The sequence below is a fragment of the Schistocerca gregaria genome, unplaced genomic scaffold (genome assembly GCF_023897955.1).
Source record: "Schistocerca gregaria isolate iqSchGreg1 unplaced genomic scaffold, iqSchGreg1.2 ptg000310l, whole genome shotgun sequence".
NCBI classification, from domain to species: Eukaryota; Metazoa; Arthropoda; class Insecta; order Orthoptera; family Acrididae; genus Schistocerca; species Schistocerca gregaria.
This window is the reverse complement of record NW_026061790.1, coordinates 247,501-252,500: the sequence shown is the minus strand read 5'-3', so window position 1 is coordinate 252,500 and position 5,000 is coordinate 247,501. Positions and strand designations below refer to the sequence as shown.

The following is a 5,000-nucleotide window of genomic DNA, read 5'->3' as shown; positions in this document are numbered from 1 at the left end:
TTGTCCCTTAACCTAACTCAAGTTGTCCCTTAACCTAACTCAAGTTGTCCCTTAACCTAACTCAAGTTGTCCCTTAACCTAACTCAAGTTGTCCCTTAACCTAACTCAAGTTGTCCCTTAACCTAACTCAAGTTGTCCCTTAACCTAACTCAATTTGTCCCTTAACCTAACTCAATTTGTCCCTTAACCTAACTCAATTTGTCCCTTAACCTAACTCAATTTGTCCCTTAACCTAACTCAATTTGTCCCTTAACCTAACTCAATTTGTCCCTTAACCTAACCCACGTTGTCCCTTAACCTAACTCAATTTGTCCCTTAACCTAACTCAATTTGTCCCTTAACCTAACTCAATTTGTCCCTTAACCTAACTCAATTTGTCCCTTAACCTAACCCACGTTGTCCCTTAACCTAACTCAATTTGTCCCTTAACCTAACCCACGTTGTCCCTTAACCTAACCCACGTTGTCCCTTAACCTAACCCACGTTGTCCCTTAACCTAACCCACGTTGTCCCTTAACCTAACCCACGTTGTCCCTTAACCTAACCCACGTTGTCCCTTAACCTAACCCACGTTGTCCCTTAACCTAACCCACGTTGTCCCTTAACCTAACCCACGTTGTCCCTTAACCTAACCCACGTTGTCCCTTAACCTAACCCACGTTGTCCCTTAACCTAACCCACGTTGTCCCTTAACCTAACCCACGTTGTCCCTTAACCTAACCCACGTTGTCCCTTAACCTAACCCACGTTGTCCCTTTGCCTAACATAGTTCACTGCTCGGAATCTCTGGTGTCGTTGTTATCCTCATGTAGATGTCTTGCGAGTGTTGCTTACTTTCCACATATTCCCGCTATCCACTGTCAATTGTACTGCAATAGGACTATATCGCCGCCCCCCCCCCCTCTGTCCCCCTCTTTGTGTCTCTGTCCTCTCAAGCTGGTCGGTCTGGCGTTTGAGTGTTAAATGAGCCTCGCAGCTGTTCAGTTGCATTCAGATGTCGACGCCCTCAGTGTACGTCGTGGTATGGTCTGTGTCCATTGTCCGCTGATGTCGTACGCGTAACCCACACGCTGTACCGATCATCGGTCGTTACGTACAGAGTGAAGTAGTGTGATACGTGTGACCGTACGCTGGCTGTGCCCAACGGTGTCGAATCTCAATTTCCATATGTTGTGCTCGATGCTACTTGTCTCGTCTCCCAATAACAGCTAGGTTGCACTGTGGTACGCCGTAGAGGCGTGTGGGAGGAACGTACGAACGCATTGTATGTCACCCTGGGTCGCTGGGGGTGGTGGTGCGGTGAGTCAGGTCAGGTCAGGTCAGGTCAGGTCAGGTCAGCGTGAGCCGTCTGATGTAGTGACGCGTGTATTCCGACTTTGTCGTATTGCCTCACACAAAGTGCTACCCTGGTGGACCGCGTTCCATATCTGGGACATGCCGCAGATGCCGGTTGACAGTGGATCGCGGAAGGGACATCGCATACGTGCGCGGGCCACCTTCCACGTGTTCTCTTCTGCACATGTCGCAGTGTGTATGTGGTCTGATGTAGCGTGTCGTGACACATGACATCCTGGCATGCAAGAATTGTTGAATTCGCAAATGTAGGTGGACATCTACGTTTACTGCCCAAGATACGCAAATGAACTGGAAATCCGTTGTTGAGCGGTTGTTCACGCTGGAGGTGAATCTGTGATGGCGACGATCGGTACAGCTATTAACCGGTTGTTTCAGCGGTACCCGCCACATCCACACACGTGACTAGGTCCATGTGGGTATGAAGCGATACGCGGCGGTGGCTTGGTGGGACTGTTCCCGGCCGGTGAAGGGGGGCCGCCCGGCGTGTTGGCCGCGCGCTGCGTGGGCGCACGCGCAACAGGCGGCTGGTGGGGGGCGCCGAGTGGCAGGAGCGCCAGCCGACGGGCCCGGCAGGCGGTGCAGCTACGCTGCGGCGCACCCTGCACGCGGCGCCTGGCGGCCAAAGTTGGTTCAGCCGAGCCCGGTGCGAAGCGCGGTGGACATCTGCAGTGTGCTGGTCTGATTGAGGACTGTGTGCGTTGAGGATGCGCCGCCGCCTGGCACTCGGCGCCGCGACGCCGTCTGCTGCTCGGTCGCCCCAGCGGTTCTCGCAGGTGGTTTGTATCGCAGTTGTGCGGACGTGTTGGCGCGTGCGCTGTGCTGGGAGAGTTCGCTTCTGCACCCAAGTGGGGCTTTGCCCTTGTGTGGCGCTGGCGTTGGAGCTGCCGGTCACCATAGGTGGCGCGTGTTGTCTCCCGCCGGCAATGCCACGACAGCACGCTCCCGGGCCTCTGTCGGCAGCGGCAAGCTCAGTTGGGAGCAAGGGTGTTCGCACTAAAACCGTCTACTCGCCTAACTCCGGGCGATTGCGCCTCTCTCGAAACCGACCAAGTACCTAGGACGGCGCTGCGCGCCGCCGGGACCTGAGAGGGTTTCGAGGTGTATCGTGCAGGGGAGCTCGGCCTCCTCCTGTTTGCAGAATAATTGAGCGGACGCTTGCGTGTTCGCGCGGGCCCCCGGGACACACTCCCGGGCGGCCGGCTGCTCAGCTCTAGTTGACGCAGCTCCCTGGTTGATCCTGCCAGTAGTCATATGCTTGTCTCAAAGATTAAGCCATGCATGTCTCAGTACAAGCCGCATTAAGGTGAAACCGCGAATGGCTCATTAAATCAGTTATGGTTCCTTAGATCGTACCCACGTTACTTGGATAACTGTGGTAATTCTAGAGCTAATACATGCAAACAGAGTCCCGACCAGAGATGGAAGGGACGCTTTTATTAGATCAAAACCAATCGGATTGGCTTGTCTGGTCCGTTTGCCTTGGTGACTCTGAATAACTTTGGGCTGATCGCACGGTCCTCGTACCGGCGACGCATCTTTCAAATGTCTGCCTTATCAACTGTCGATGGTAGGTTCTGCGCCTACCATGGTTGTAACGGGGAATCAGGGTTCGATTCCGGAGAGGGAGCCTGAGAAACGGCTACCACATCCAAGGAAGGCAGCAGGCGCGCAAATTACCCACTCCCGGCACGGGGAGGTAGTGACGAAAAATAACGATACGGGACTCATCCGAGGCCCCGTAATCGGAATGAGTACACTTTAAATCCTTTAACGAGTATCTATTGGAGGGCAAGTCTGGTGCCAGCAGCCGCGGTAATTCCAGCTCCAATAGCGTATATTAAAGTTGTTGCGGTTAAAAAGCTCGTAGTTGGATTTGTGTCCCACGCTGTTGGTTCACCGCCCGTCGGTGTTTAACTGGCATGTATCGTGGGACGTCCTGCCGGTGGGGCGAGCCGAAGGGGTGCTTTCGCGTCCCGAGGCGGACCCCGTTTAAATCCTACCAGGGTGCTCTTTGTTGAGTGTCTCGGTGGGCCGGCACGTTTACTTTGAACAAATTAGAGTGCTTAAAGCAGGCAAGCCCGCCTGAATACTGTGTGCATGGAATAATGGAATAGGACCTCGGTTCTATTTTGTTGGTTTTCGGAACCCGAGGTAATGATTAATAGGGACAGGCGGGGGCATTCGTATTGCGACGTTAGAGGTGAAATTCTTGGATCGTCGCAAGACGAACAGAAGCGAAAGCATTTGCCAAGTATGTTTTCATTAATCAAGAACGAAAGTTAGAGGTTCGAAGGCGATCAGATACCGCCCTAGTTCTAACCATAAACGATGCCAGCCAGCGATCCGCCGCAGTTCCTCCGATGACTCGGCGGGCAGCCTCCGGGAAACCAAAGCTTTTGGGTTCCGGGGGAAGTATGGTTGCAAAGCTGAAACTTAAAGGAATTGACGGAAGGGCACCACCAGGAGTGGAGCCTGCGGCTTAATTTGACTCAACACGGGAAACCTCACCAGGCCCGGACACCGGAAGGATTGACAGATTGATAGCTCTTTCTTGATTCGGTGGGTGGTGGTGCATGGCCGTTCTTAGTTGGTGGAGCGATTTGTCTGGTTAATTCCGATAACGAACGAGACTCTAGCCTGCTAACTAGTCGCGTGACATCCTTCGTGCTGTCAGCGATTACTTTTCTTCTTAGAGGGACAGGCGGCTTCTAGCCGCACGAGATTGAGCAATAACAGGTCTGTGATGCCCTTAGATGTTCTGGGCCGCACGCGCGCTACACTGAAGGAATCAGCGTGTCTTCCTAGGCCGAAAGGTCGGGGTAACCCGCTGAACCTCCTTCGTGCTAGGGATTGGGGCTTGCAATTGTTCCCCATGAACGAGGAATTCCCAGTAAGCGCGAGTCATAAGCTCGCGTTGATTACGTCCCTGCCCTTTGTACACACCGCCCGTCGCTACTACCGATTGAATGATTTAGTGAGGTCTTCGGACTGGTACGCGGCATCGACTCTGTCGTTGCCGATGCTACCGGAAAGATGACCAAACTTGATCATTTAGAGGAAGTAAAAGTCGTAACAAGGTTTCCGTAGGTGAACCTGCGGAAGGATCATTACCGACTAGACTGCATGTCTTTCGATGTGCGTGTCGTGTCGCGCAACACGCTACCTGTACGGCAGTGGCCGTGCGCCGCGTGCGGAACCACGCGTGCCTCTCAAAACTAGCGGAAGTGTTGTTGTTGTGTGGTACGAGCGCTGAAGCTCTGGAGCGGCTGGCCTGCGGTACCTGGCGCCTGGCGCCGGTTTTGAATGACGTTCGCCCGAGTGCCTGTCCGCTCCGGTGTGGAGCCGTACGACGCCCATCGGCTGTGAGGCCGTTGGACACAAAAAAATAGTGGAACAGGGGCCGTCAGACGCCTCAGTCCCGCAAATGCTACTGTCTTGAAAGAGACAGTGGGAGACTGAAAAGGAAAAGATCACCCAGGACGGTGGATCACTCGGCTCGTGGGTCGATGAAGAACGCAGCAAATTGCGCGTCGACATGTGAACTGCAGGACACATGAACATCGACGTTTCGAACGCACATTGCGGTCCATGGATTCCGTTCCCGGGCCACGTCTGGCTGAGGGTCGGCTACGTATACTGAAGCG

The 5,000-nt window shown here is 53.9% G+C and overlaps 2 non-coding genes across 2 annotated transcripts; both read left to right on the top strand.

The window, feature by feature from the left end:
* The first annotated feature begins 2,580 nt into the window (after positions 1-2,580).
* LOC126305360 (small subunit ribosomal RNA) lies at positions 2,581-4,466 on the top strand. The gene has a single exon (XR_007553423.1). It is a non-coding gene; the product is annotated as a small subunit ribosomal RNA (ribosomal RNA).
* A 361-nt stretch (positions 4,467-4,827) lies between these two features.
* Positions 4,828-4,982, top strand: LOC126305436 (5.8S ribosomal RNA). The gene has a single exon (XR_007553489.1). It is a non-coding gene; the product is annotated as a 5.8S ribosomal RNA (ribosomal RNA).
* The last annotated feature ends 18 nt before the right edge of the window (positions 4,983-5,000 follow it).